The sequence below is a fragment of the Elephantulus edwardii genome, unplaced genomic scaffold (genome assembly GCF_000299155.1).
Source record: "Elephantulus edwardii isolate Elephantulus edwardi_28Jun2011 unplaced genomic scaffold, EleEdw1.0 scaffold00052, whole genome shotgun sequence".
Taxonomy (NCBI): domain Eukaryota; kingdom Metazoa; phylum Chordata; class Mammalia; order Macroscelidea; family Macroscelididae; genus Elephantulus; species Elephantulus edwardii.
The window spans coordinates 2,839,768-2,852,307 of NW_006399802.1; the positions used below are offsets into that span (position 1 = coordinate 2,839,768).

The following is a 12,540-nucleotide window of genomic DNA, read 5'->3' on the forward strand; positions in this document are numbered from 1 at the left end:
GGGGCCACCGGACCTCTGCCCAAGCCCCGCCCCGCTACGCCCAGTCCGCGGTGGGGGTGACCAGCGCGGGGGTGCTCGCGCCACCTCCCGCGGCTGCTGCGGCGCCAAACCCCCAATAATGCCTGCGGGCCCTGGGGTCTCTGCTGCTGGCCGAGCTTTGCTGTCAGCCCTCCACCGTGTGACCAGAGAGGTGGTCAGGTGAGCGGGCAGCGCGCACAGGCCAAGCCCGCCCGCTGACCCCCAGACCCGCGCGCAGTGCACTCCAGGGATTTCCCACAGTGGGGTGGGGGTGGATTGACTTGGGACATTTTCTCAGTTTACCGGGTGGCCTTCACGGAGGAGAGGTGGCGCCGTGGGACAGAACGACTACCCTCCTCTCCTTTAAAGGGACCGAGACTCCGGTTCATCTCCCGCACGCCAGGTCTTCGAAGAACTCTTTATGCTAATGAGTGTATTAGCATTGCAGATGACGGATGCGGCCTCTATAGGCCGCTGGGGCCGGGTCTGGCACCAATCGGAGAGCAAGGCTCTGGGGAGGAAGGAATGTTTGCTTACCTTTTCACCTCTGATGAAGTCGTGGCTTTAACCCTGTTCACTGCCATCCTGTCGGGATGTGGGAACTTTTAATGCGTAAGGTTGAAGCCGCCAAGGTCCCCACTTCATTCAGTGTCCTCAATTTTATAGAGGGAGAAGCTGAAGTTCAAAGGAAGGTCACGCAGAAGACTGGATAACAAACAGTTCCTTAGTTTGCTCGGGCAATGATGTCATATTCACTGTTCTTTTGGCAACTTTAAATCATCCTGTCTTCAAAGATGAGGAAACTGTCTACCAGATGCTCTGCTGGAGAAGGAGGGGTAATCTCCTCCTGTACCAGTCAGATCCGATTTGACTGTACACACACACACACACACACACACACACAGTAATAAAGTAAAATTTTAAAAAATGAGGCAACTGAGACAGAAATAGTACTTAGGACTTAGTTTGCTCAGAGGTGTTCTTCCTATGGTTCACACCTACGAAGGCAGGAGTATGCCCTCAAGAGAGTTTGCATGGGCAAGCCCCAGAAAATGGCTTAACCCTAAGACTGGGAACTTGTAAAAACTGACTCTTTATATAAGAATGCTGATTTATTAAAATCAGTTCAAATAATTGAAAGAATCTACTACCTGGTATATGTCACCTGGGTTCTTGGAAAGTGTTCTTTTTTCCTGTCCTGTAGGAAGGAAAAGTGGATCCTGTTAGGGCAAGCAGTAAGACTAACCCCTCTGTTGGACTTGGCTTTGCAGAAGCTGGACAACAGCTCTTGGTCTAAGACCTTTGAACAGTGAACCATTAACCTGTTTGAACACACCAAGACTCAGGCCAAGGTTACAGCGGGGAAGTTTCAGAACTTGGACTCCAACCTGGTTCTTGCTCTGAAGCTGCTGTGCTGATCTCAGGCACAATTATGCTGTGGAATTGACTGCAAACTGATCCTTTAGGATCAGACTGTTTGCTCTTCCCTTCAACAGAGCTGTCATCAGAACAGAAATGGTCCCACTGACACAACACTATCACAACCACACACACAGCATTCTCATTGTCTGAGATCTGCTCATTTATCTTTTTTCCCTCATTTATCATTTTTCAAGAAAACAAAATGTGTGCCTCTGTCTGTACCATGTTCCATGTGTCTTGAGGGATAGTGGAAGGATCAGATATTGACCTGACCTAAGATAGTTATTTTTAATATCCTTAGATATCCTATCTTAGATGAGTCTTCTAACTCACTCTTTTGTTTTAGCACTTACTTGCCCAACACAGAGAGGAAGCCCAAATAGGAAATCTGAAAGTCAGCAATGTCTTCATTATAAGCCCCACCTTTCAATCAACCGCAAATCCTCTTCCCTTCTGACCTCTGCTCCCAGTCTCATGGAGGTAGAGTAGCTAGATGCTAGCAACAGACCAGTTTATCTGGACAAGAAAGTCTTATCCAGGATCTGGAGGCCTGTTCTTCACAGGGTGGTTGTACCTGGAAGAATTGCCACTGCCTTTTCTGAAAGTTTAGAGACAGAAGCGCTGTTTCACCACTTTGCTCCACTTCTCTTGTACCAGGCCATGGGGTCAGACTCACTTTCTCATGTGATGTCTTTGCCAGGGTTATAATTTATAAGCCAGAATTATTGTAATGCTATAGCATTATGCCAAGAACTTCCAGTGTATTGTGTATCTGCACAGCCCCCAAGTGCTCTGTATGTAATTAACTCTCCACAGCACCCCTGTAATCTGATGGTGTTCCTAGTTTACAGATAGGGTATCTCGCCCTACGTGGTATTTACTTAAAGCAGACTTTAAAAAGGCACATGGGTGTTTTCCTTTAGAAACTAATAGAGACACACCTTACAAGACTCAGAATCAAAAGCAATCACTGTGAAATGGAGCAGAAATGCTTCCTAAGAAAGAAGTTGGCGAAACTCAACTCTCATTGCTGTTGAGTTGGAGCTGACTCATAGATGTCCCTTCTGCATGTTTCCAAGGCTGTGGCCTAGTGATAAAACGCAGCACTGCCAACACAAAGGCATATGGTTCAAATCCATCAGCTACCCTATGGGAGAAAGAAGGGCAGTCTTCTCTCAGTCTTACTGCCTCTGAAAACCTGTACGAAGGTCAGCTATGAGTCAGTTCTGACTTGGTGATAGATGACAACAAATCGTGTGGGAACAGATTGCTCATCTTTCTCCTGAGGAGCCACTGGTAGACGCAAAGAGAGGTGATCCCTTTGGGTGATCCCTTTGGGTGCAACTTCCTATGGACTAGACAGCCAGAGCTCTTTGTTGGAGAAATAGCTTTGTCAAAGGACCTGGGAGACAGGGACTTTTGGAGAAAGGATCAGAGCACTATTGGGATGTGCAGCTGGTCAGTGTCTCCTGCCAGACACCCAACAGCCCTGTTTTATGGAGCAAAAACAGGGACCAGTGAAGGGAAGAGATGTGATTCAAGTGACACAGTATGTCAACATCACAAACTCAACACAGTGCCATGCTGTAAACTGCCCATTACTCATTACAAATTTTTTTGGTGGTTTTTTTACGACTGTATTTCTCCATTTTCTTTTTGGAAAGGTTGCTTCAAACTTTGTTTCTATCTCTGTCTCAACTTCTCACTCTTGCTCAATAGGTCTCTAGGGGCAGCACCTCTTGGACCACTATCTAAAGAAAAGCTATGCCAATGGTTGTTGTTATGTTCTATCAAGTTGGAACCAACCCATTGCTGAAACTCCAGGGGGTTTTCAGAAGCAATAAATCATACAGCAAGAGATTGCTTGCCTTATTTTCACCTGAGAAGCAGCTGGTAGAGTCAAACTTACTACTTTTGCACCGACAGCTCAATTCTTCACCACTAAGCCACCAGAACTCACCCTCTGTCCAAATGGTAGAAGCCTGGGAAAATGATGCCACCGGCACACAGCACATATACTTTTTTAAAAATTTCTTTTTTTATTAGTTTTAATGAAAGTTTACAGAGACTTTGTATTTCCATTCATTCATTGTTGCACTTTTCTCCCTGCCCAATCTCCCCTCCCCCAGTTCACTCTTCTCTTTGAAAAGTAGAAGAAAAATTATTTTCTTGTTAGAGCACATATACTTTTAAGAAGCATCATTCATTCAGTTGAGTTCATCAGATATTAAAATTATTTCTTTGTTTCTGTACCAGAGTCAGTTTCAATGCAGACTCTGACTTTCACCAATAATTGAACAAGACAAAGCAAGAGAAATACAAGGCAGAACAAGGTGCATAGTGCAATGGGACCATGGGGGAGTTTAATTCTCAAGGAAGTATGTCACTGATGGCTTCCTGGAGGAGGTGATACTAGGCTAGGCCTTGAAGAAGAGTAGCATTTGGGTATGGGAAATGTTAGACGGGAATCCCAGGCAGCGAGAACAATGAGCAGAGGCATAGGAGCGGAACTATGTAGGCCATTGCTTGGGGATTAATGAGTGGAATATGAGTTTCCCAGAACTTGTGAGGTTGTAGAATGTGGGTAAAGGTTGAATGATTGTGGCCCATCACAAAGAATATTGAATGTCAAACTAAGGAAAATGGACCTTTACACTGTAGGCAATAAAGAGCCTTTGCCATAGCATTAAGGAGACTTTGGGCAAGCAAATGACCTAATTATTTCAGCATTTTATAAAGATCACTTAATAAATACATAGTTGTTGAATGATTAAAAAAGCATTGGAGTAGGGGAAGAGTGTTAAACTACTTTGGGGTGTGTTCCACATGACTTAGTTTTCTGCCTTTGGGCTACTTGGTGAATGATGGTAGCCCCTTCATAGAGAGGGGCAGTATGTCAGAAAGAGAAAGGTATTCTTGGGGAGAAAATGATGGCGTCCTATTAGTACAAATGTGAAATACAGGCAGGGCTCTAGCCTAGAGGCATTGATTCGGGAGTCATCAGTGCTTAGCCATTAACAAAGGTTGGCAGTTCAAGACCACTGAGCTGCTCTGAAAAAGATTCAACAGTCTGCTCTGTGAGGATCACAGCCTGGAAAAGCCAGTGAAGCCTTGTCAGGTGGGACCCTGATGGATTGGACTCATTGTGTTGGCACCTACAACTGTACACTTCTGAAGCAAAACTCTGGGCCGTCCTTGACTCCTTTCATTCTGCTCTGTCCAGCCCATCAGCAGGGTGTTTAAGGAACCGGCCTACTTCTCCACACCACCCGTGCTGCCACTCGGGCCCAGGACACTCTGGTTCAAGAAGCTTCTGTGATAATCCCTCACCTGGGTTATCACAGGAGCCTCCTACCCATTTCTCCATCTTCTGGCTCAGCACAGGTGACAGCGATCTTATAAAAGAAAGGTAAATCTGAATCGGGCATGTTGCTAGGAGGGGCTATTATTCCTTGGAGAGGGACATGGTGCTAGAAAAGGTGGAGGGCCAGTGAAGGAGAGGAAGACCCTTGACCAGGTGGATTGACATGGTGACTCCGCAAAGGGCTCTTGTGTGTCAGGAAGTGTTGCAATGGCATGGGATAGAACAGGGTTCAGATCTTTTGTTCATAGGATTGCTATGAATCATACTCAATTTAACGGCATCTAACACCACCACCAACAATTCCTCTGCTTAAATACCCCACAAAAGCCCCATTTCTTTAAAAGTAAATGTTAAAATCCTTACAATGGCCCACAAGTCCTTACAGGACCTGGCCTGCTTAAACTGCTAACCTCAGCTCCTATCCTCGCTCTGTACCAGACACACTGACTTATTGAACACTGTATCTTCCTGTGTCTTGTGCCTTTGTACCTCTGTCTCCTCTGCTGAAATTACTGTTCTCAGCCATCCCCATGGCCATGCGCTTCTTTCTGGTCTTTATTTAACTGGTACATTCTCAGTAGTGGTTGAGATGACTGGATAGAACAGCAGAGGGTAAAGCTCAGCTATTTGTTTCTGACTGCCTCAGATTTGGGGTGTTTGACTTAGTAACTTTGGCTGGGATGGGGCACATCAGACTAGCTGCATTTCTGAAGTGGATGCATCCTGAGGCTGTGTCCCCAGACCCTGTTTCCTAAATGGAGAAGGCTATAGTGATCTGTCCCTGTCTTTCTAGTATCTGGAGGGATCTTCGGGGTGTGTGTGGCACCCAGGTAGCCCCTTTGCACATGCGCCCCTGTTCTGGGCGTCGCTAAGCAATTCTAGTGTTCTTCACATCAGGTACAACTAATCTTAGGAATCTCATTGCAGGTTGAAAGATAATCTGCTATATCTAGATTAAAGGTTGTGTTTTGACCATTTCTGTGCATTGAGCCGACAGTTTAATTGAGCTGTTTATGCCGTTGCCTTGATCTCTTCCCAGAGAATTTACAACTAATTCCGAGTGTCTCTATGAATTAAGTGGGCCTTTCCCAACATGCTTTGCCTGTTGTCTGCCTGTGCCAAGTCCTGTTTGTCCCTGTGATACCCAATTACGGGTTCCTGCACGCAGCTGTCTCTGGCCAGGACCACTTCCAGCCCACTTCCTCCCTGAGGTAGCCATTAACAGTTTGGCCCTAGGATTGGCCAAACCCCAGGACAGGCTCCGTAATGACTGCAGCAAAGAAAGGAGGTGGAGGTGAGGAAGGGAAGGAGAATAAAGAGGACATAAATTACGCTCAAGTCTTTCAAGTTACCTCTGAGCAACCTGACAAGTAACCCTGCCAGACAAGGGTACTTGTGTGCTTAGCACAGTGAAATGTAATGGAAGGAAGACATTCTGGATGGGATCAAGTTACTGGTTCTTAGTCTGACTCCTTTGGGCCTCAGCTTTTCTGTTTGTAAAATGGAAGCTGGTAAGTTGTTGTTTCTCATTCTGTGTAATGGTTGGGGCTTAAGGGTAGTCCTGGCAGATTTAGGGGGGAAATGCCAAAACCAAGGAATCCTGAAATGTTGTTAGGTGCCATTGAGTTGAAGAGCCACCCTATGACCATCGGGTCTGAATCCAGCCCTATCCTGTGCTGTCCTCATCATCTCTGCTACATTGGAACCCATTGTCACAGTCGCTATGTCAAACCATCTTGTGGACAGTCTTCCCCTCCTCGCTGACCCCTCGATTTTCTAAGCATGATGTCTTGCTCCAAGCACTGGCTCTCCTAACAACATGCCCAAAATATGTGAGATGAAGTTCCACCATCTCCCCTCTAAGAAGCATTCTGGAAGAACTCTCTTTGAAAGAAACATATTTATTCATCCTCTTAGTTCATGGGGGAATAAATAGTACCCTTCTCCAGCGCCACAGCTCAAAGGCATCAATTCTTCTATCATCGTTATTTACTGTCCAAATCTCAGATACAAAGCAAGTACTTGAAAAGACCGTGACTTGAATCAGGCTCACAATAGTTTTTAAACTGGCATCCTTACTCCTCAGCAAGGGGAGGTCCCTAATTGCAGACTTTCTCACTGCTATACATCTGTTGATTTCTTTACTGTTGATCCAAAGGAGTTGATTGTGGATCCAATTTCAATCTTTCTGTCATGATGTTGCCTGTTGGTCCAGGGATGAGGATTTGTGTCTTCTTGATGTTGAGATATAATCTGTATTGAAGGCTGTAGTATTTGATCTTCTGCAACAAGCATTTCAAGTCCTCCTTACTTAAGCTTGCAAGGTTGTGTCATCTTCATAATGCAGGGTGTTGAGTCTTTTACCAATCCTGATGCGGTAACACATACTTAATGAATACTGTTTATCTGAAATTAAAATATGACTGGATAATCTGTATTTTATCTGACAACCATACTTAAGGGTCACTTTAAGGGAAAAAGAGGACCCCTCACTCTTTTGCACCTTGCTGAAGAAATATGTCAGAGCAGATGCAAAGGCTATCAACTCTGGTTGAGAAGTAGAATCAACTGCTCTTAAAAACCAAACCTCACTAAACTAGAAACACCATCAAACTTGTTGAGGTCAGATCAATCCAATTGATGAGGACCCCAGGTGCTACAGAGTTGAACTAAACTCGGTAGGGTTATCTTGCTATTTATTGTCTGTAAGAAGTAGACCACTAGTCCTTTCCTCCTCCTCACTGCCGGCTGGGCTCTAATTGACAGTCTTAGGGTTAGTTGTTGTTGTTAGGTGCCGTAGAGTTGAGCAAGACTCACAGCAACACTGTGAACAGCAGACCTGAACCCTGCCCTATCCTGTGCTGTCCCCATCATCTCTAACATATTGCCCACTGCTGAAGTGGAATGCAAACTATTTTCACTACCCAGGGACCTAAAAACACCCAGTGAGCATGCTAAAAGCCCTGCGATCCATCTTTACTATGGGCCGATTAAATCACAATCTCCTGGAGGGAAGGAGTTTAGAGACTGTTTGGAAAGTTCTGCAGCTGAGTTCAATGTGCAGTTACATAAAGAAATAAAAACCCATAAAAATCAAAACCAGTCGTCTCTGGACCAGAACACCAGCCTCACTTGGGAACTTGCTAGAAGCACAAATTTTCAGGTCCTGTCATTAGACTTTTAGAATCAGGAACCAGGGCAGGCCTAGCAGTCTGTTTAAACCAGTCCTCCAGGTGTAAAGTAAATGCATACGAAGGTTTGAGAACCAGTGAACTAAAGCATCTGAAGGCTTCTTTAATGATAGAGAGGCCCAGTGACATTATGTATGACAACCTGGCCGCTAACCAGAAAGTTGGTGACTTGAATCCACGAGGCCTCTGAGGGAGAAAGGTCACTTTGCAGTCTCCTCTTGTAAAAGCTGACAGCCTTGGAAGCTCAGTCGAAGGTTGCTATGAGTTAGAACCAAGGCGGCAGCAGTAGGTTTTAGCTTTAAGGATAGCAGAGGATGCCTGGTGGTTCAGTGTTAAAGCAGTCAGCTGTCAGCTTTCAGTCAGCCTTGGAGAGGAAGATGTGACCATCAGCTTCCACAAAGATCATCGCCTTGGAATCACTGTGAAGCAGTTCTCCTCTGTTCTGCAGGGTCCCTGTGCTTCGGCATGGACTCTGCTGTGGTGCATTTTTGATGGAGCTCAGGGTCTGATCTGCCAGGAGTGCTAGGAAAGCAAATGAGTTGAATTGCTTTGCAGAGATGATGCGTCTTAATGGCTGACAATTTCGGTATAAATTATGGAGACTGCAAATGCACTGAGTGCATTGACTCCCTCACCCACTCGACATCAGTCTTGAAGGCCACCATTGGCACCTGGAACTTATCAGCAACAAGAGAAATTAAGCCAGGAGGAAAGCCAGAGGGGCCTTAGGGTACAGATCTGGCTCAGGTGGCCTGAAGGCTGGGCCAAAGGGGCCCTGGAGTTGAGGCAAGAAGCAAGGAACAAGTGGAATGCTTTAAGGCAAGGAGCCAGGTTGAGCCAGATGATACAGCAGGTCAGCCAAGGCCCCAGGAGCAGTCTAGCACTGAGAAATAGGCCTCAGGATATCCCCAGGGCTGGTGAGGCTGGGTTGGGCACTGCCTCTGAGCTGAGACTGGCCCGGGCAGACAGTGGGAGAGCTTGAGAAACAAATGATGATCCAAAACTTAGTTGCATTTCTCTGTGGGCAAGGCAGCTTCAGATGCAAACAGATCAATAGGACCATTAGGTTTACTATGGGGACAGTCACAGCTTGGTTTCAGGGAGGCCAGGTGCCCAGAATGCTGACTGTCCTGCCCTTGAGAGACAGCTGGAGGGCAGCAGCAGGCCTGGCATTAGTCATTCTGTCTAGTCTGGGCTTCTCTTGGTGCCTGCCAAGTGCTAGGCCGAGAGACTGTGAACTGAATCCAGGAGACAACCACCAACTCTCAGTTCTTAAACATGAGTTAGAAGCAATGACGGTGAGCCTTCTTTGTCCCACATCCCTCAGACATGTTCTCAGGAGGGGCTCATCCCTAAAGAGGGACATCATGCATGGCAAAATAGGGAACGAGTGGAAAAGAGAAGATCTTCCATGAAACAGGTTGGCATGGCGGGTACAACAATGGGCAGGAGCATGGTATCATTCTGTTGTACATGGAATAGGTATGACTTGGAACTGACTAGATAGCCCCTAACAACAAAAGACATGAGCTCTCAACTAGAGTCTTACTAAAATGCACTGCTTGAGAGTGAAATAGCTCAGTCACAAAAGGACAAATACTGCATAGTGCCACTGTTGTAAACCGGGACTGACATCGGGCTTGGGGGGAGACTGAGAAAGATGGGTTCAATAATGTATACTGCACTGAAAAAGATGAGGGAGAGAACTGTTTAAAAGAGATATGTGATTAGGCATTATTGTCATGACAGGAGTCCAGAACGAAGGCTGCGTAGTGGAGTGGACCTGGGGGGATGGATTGTAAAACATTAAAGAATTTTTCTTTTACTTTTCAAAGAGAAGAGAGTAAACTGGGGGAGGAGAGGTGGGCAGGGAGAAAAGTGCAACAATGAATGAATGGAAATCCAAAGTCTCTGTAAATTTTCATTAAAATTAATAATAATAATAATAGTAATGCACTGCTAGAGAGACTGCAGGCACCTCCGGAGCCAAGACACTTTTCTTCCTTATGGAAACATTGCAGAGACTCTCCTCCTACTTGCTCCATCACTTTCTCCCTTTCTTGCACTTCCTTCCATTGGGGATATTGATATTCCAAGTCGTGAGTCTCCCTGCAGAGGTGTTGCTATGGATGGTTGGTGATCCTGGCTCCACCATGCCTGTACGTGCATGATGGGAACAGAAGACAAATAGCATCAAACACCAAAACTCACCAGGATTGAGTTTGCCATGTTGTTAGTCGCTAAATAACAGTGCCCCTGCTCTGCAGAGGAGAACTACTCCATGGGTTCTTCAAGACTGTGACAGAAGTAGATTATCAGGCCTGTCTTGTGAAGCTTGTCTGGGTGGATTTGAACCACCAAGCTGTTGGTTTATAGTCAAATGCTTAACCATTTGTATCAGCCAAGAAATTCCAAGATTAATTAAAAAAAATTTAATTGTCAAAGACTTTGTGAGCCAGTCTATCAAAGTATAAATCTAATTGGCATAATCTGGAGTCCCTCATTTCCAGTTCCTGCAAAGATGAAATAATACTCTATGCTCTGTATTTATTTGGGAAAGGGATTTATTTCTTCAAACTTAAATATCTCTCTCTCTCTCTCTCTCTCTCTCACACACACACACACACACACACACTCTTCTTTCTGATTCAATTTCCATCCTTTTACTTTGGCTGTAGCATTTAAAAACAATTTCTAAAAGTCACTTTCCATGCATAATTTCCTCCCACTACATACACTTAGTTATGTTATTTTTCCCTCCAGTTAAAGTGGTTACCACTCCACCATCTGAGGCTTTGCTAAGTGGTATGTGTGGGTCTTTGCCAGAGCCAAGAAAGAGTTAAAGCTGCAAATGGCTGACTGTCTCATTTGAGTTGGGGTGGGGGTGGAGAATACCCAATTGGCGGGCCTTCTCCTTCCCTCTCTAGGATTGAGTGCAGGTTGTTAGATCTCCCAGAATAACTCAGACCCAGTGGGTAGATGCCTGGTGGAAGCTGGGGCTCCTTTGAAATGAGGATTCCTAGGATTAATTAGAAGGAAACTGTAGTGGTCTGGTTTATGGAGGAGGGGAGCTCAGCCACCTTCTGAACTGAATGTCCTCCTTTTAAATCATATGAGCTCTCATCCAGCCCACAGAAACCAGATGACCATTGTTGGCTTCCCTCACACAGGTGACATCCCCATTTGTCATTTGACAGGATGTGGGTCCCCGGAAAGAGACAGTCCTGTAAGGTCAGTGGCTATAGTATGAAGAGGTGTTGGCAGATCCAGGGCGGCCCTAAGTTAGCATCCCTGGTTTCAGCATTTCTAGAGCCCTCAGAGGTAACCCCATGTTGTAGGATCACTGCTCATTGTAGAAGTCCAGAGAGGACGACTCTTGGTCTTTTAGGTTTCCCAGAGTCACAGTGAATAGAAGTCCTTCTTTTCTACATTACCCCAGAGTCCCATTTAATCCTTTGTCCTAAGGTGCAGACAATGATGGGTTTTGAGGCTCTGGACCTTGCCCACACCATTGGGTCTTAGGCAACATTTCATCCATGTAATCATGAGTCTGGAGCTGGCAAAGCACAGAAACATTAAGCATCAATCATAAGAATTCACTTCTCAGGGGAGCTCTGGTGGCCTAGTGGCAAAAAACTGCACTACAATCCCAGAGGCACGCAGTTCAAATCCACCACATGCTCTGCTGGAGAAGGATTAGCAATCTCCTCCTGTAGCAGTCAGATCCGATTTGACAGTACAAATAACAGACACAAAATAGTAAAATAAAAATTTAAAAAAAGGACTTCACTTCTCCAGTGTACCGTTTTGCTATAAAGTAGCTCATCTCCTTACAGCCATAAGATGGGTTATTGGTCTTCAAACTTGAAGTGTACCTCCGAATTGCCTAGAACACAGTGCTTGAAGATACATTTCCAAGACTCACTCCAGAGATGAACCCAGGAACATGTGTATTAATATACTGCTTTTGTTGATTGTGTTAGGTGGTGGTGTAGTGTCAGTTACAACTCATGAAGCACTGCCTGGTCAGTTCAGCTCCATCCTCGAAGCCATTCTATGTTTGATGCATTGTGGAAACACTGTATCAGTCCAGCTGGTTGAGGATCTTCTTTTTCACTGACCTTCTTCCAAGCATAACATCCTTCTCCAGGAACTGGTCCCTCCCTACAATATTTCCAAAGTATATGAGATGAAGTCTCACTGCGTTTGCTTCTAAGAAATATTCTGTCTGTATTTTCCTCCAAGACAGGTTTGCTCATTCTTCTAGGATTCTTCTAGCAGATGTGTATTCACTATTCCTTGCCAAGACCGCAATTCCAAGGAATCAGCTCTCCATCTTCCTTATTCATTGTTTAGCCTTCACCTGCGTGTGAAGCAATTCAGAACACCACAGTGTGGATCAGACACACCAAGTTCTCTAAATGAGTTTTATTTACACTTTTAAAGAGGTCATTTCAGCATATTTATCCAATGCATACATCATTTGATTTCTTTCTTTCTTTCTTTCTTTCTTTCTTTCTTTCTTTCTTTCTTTCTTTCTTTCTT

General features: G+C 45.2%; 1 pseudogene; it reads left to right on the forward strand.

Annotated features, from left to right (window-relative positions):
• LOC102861721 overlaps nt 1–12,540 on the forward strand; it is a 42,565-nt pseudogene that overhangs the window by 448 nt on the left and 29,577 nt on the right.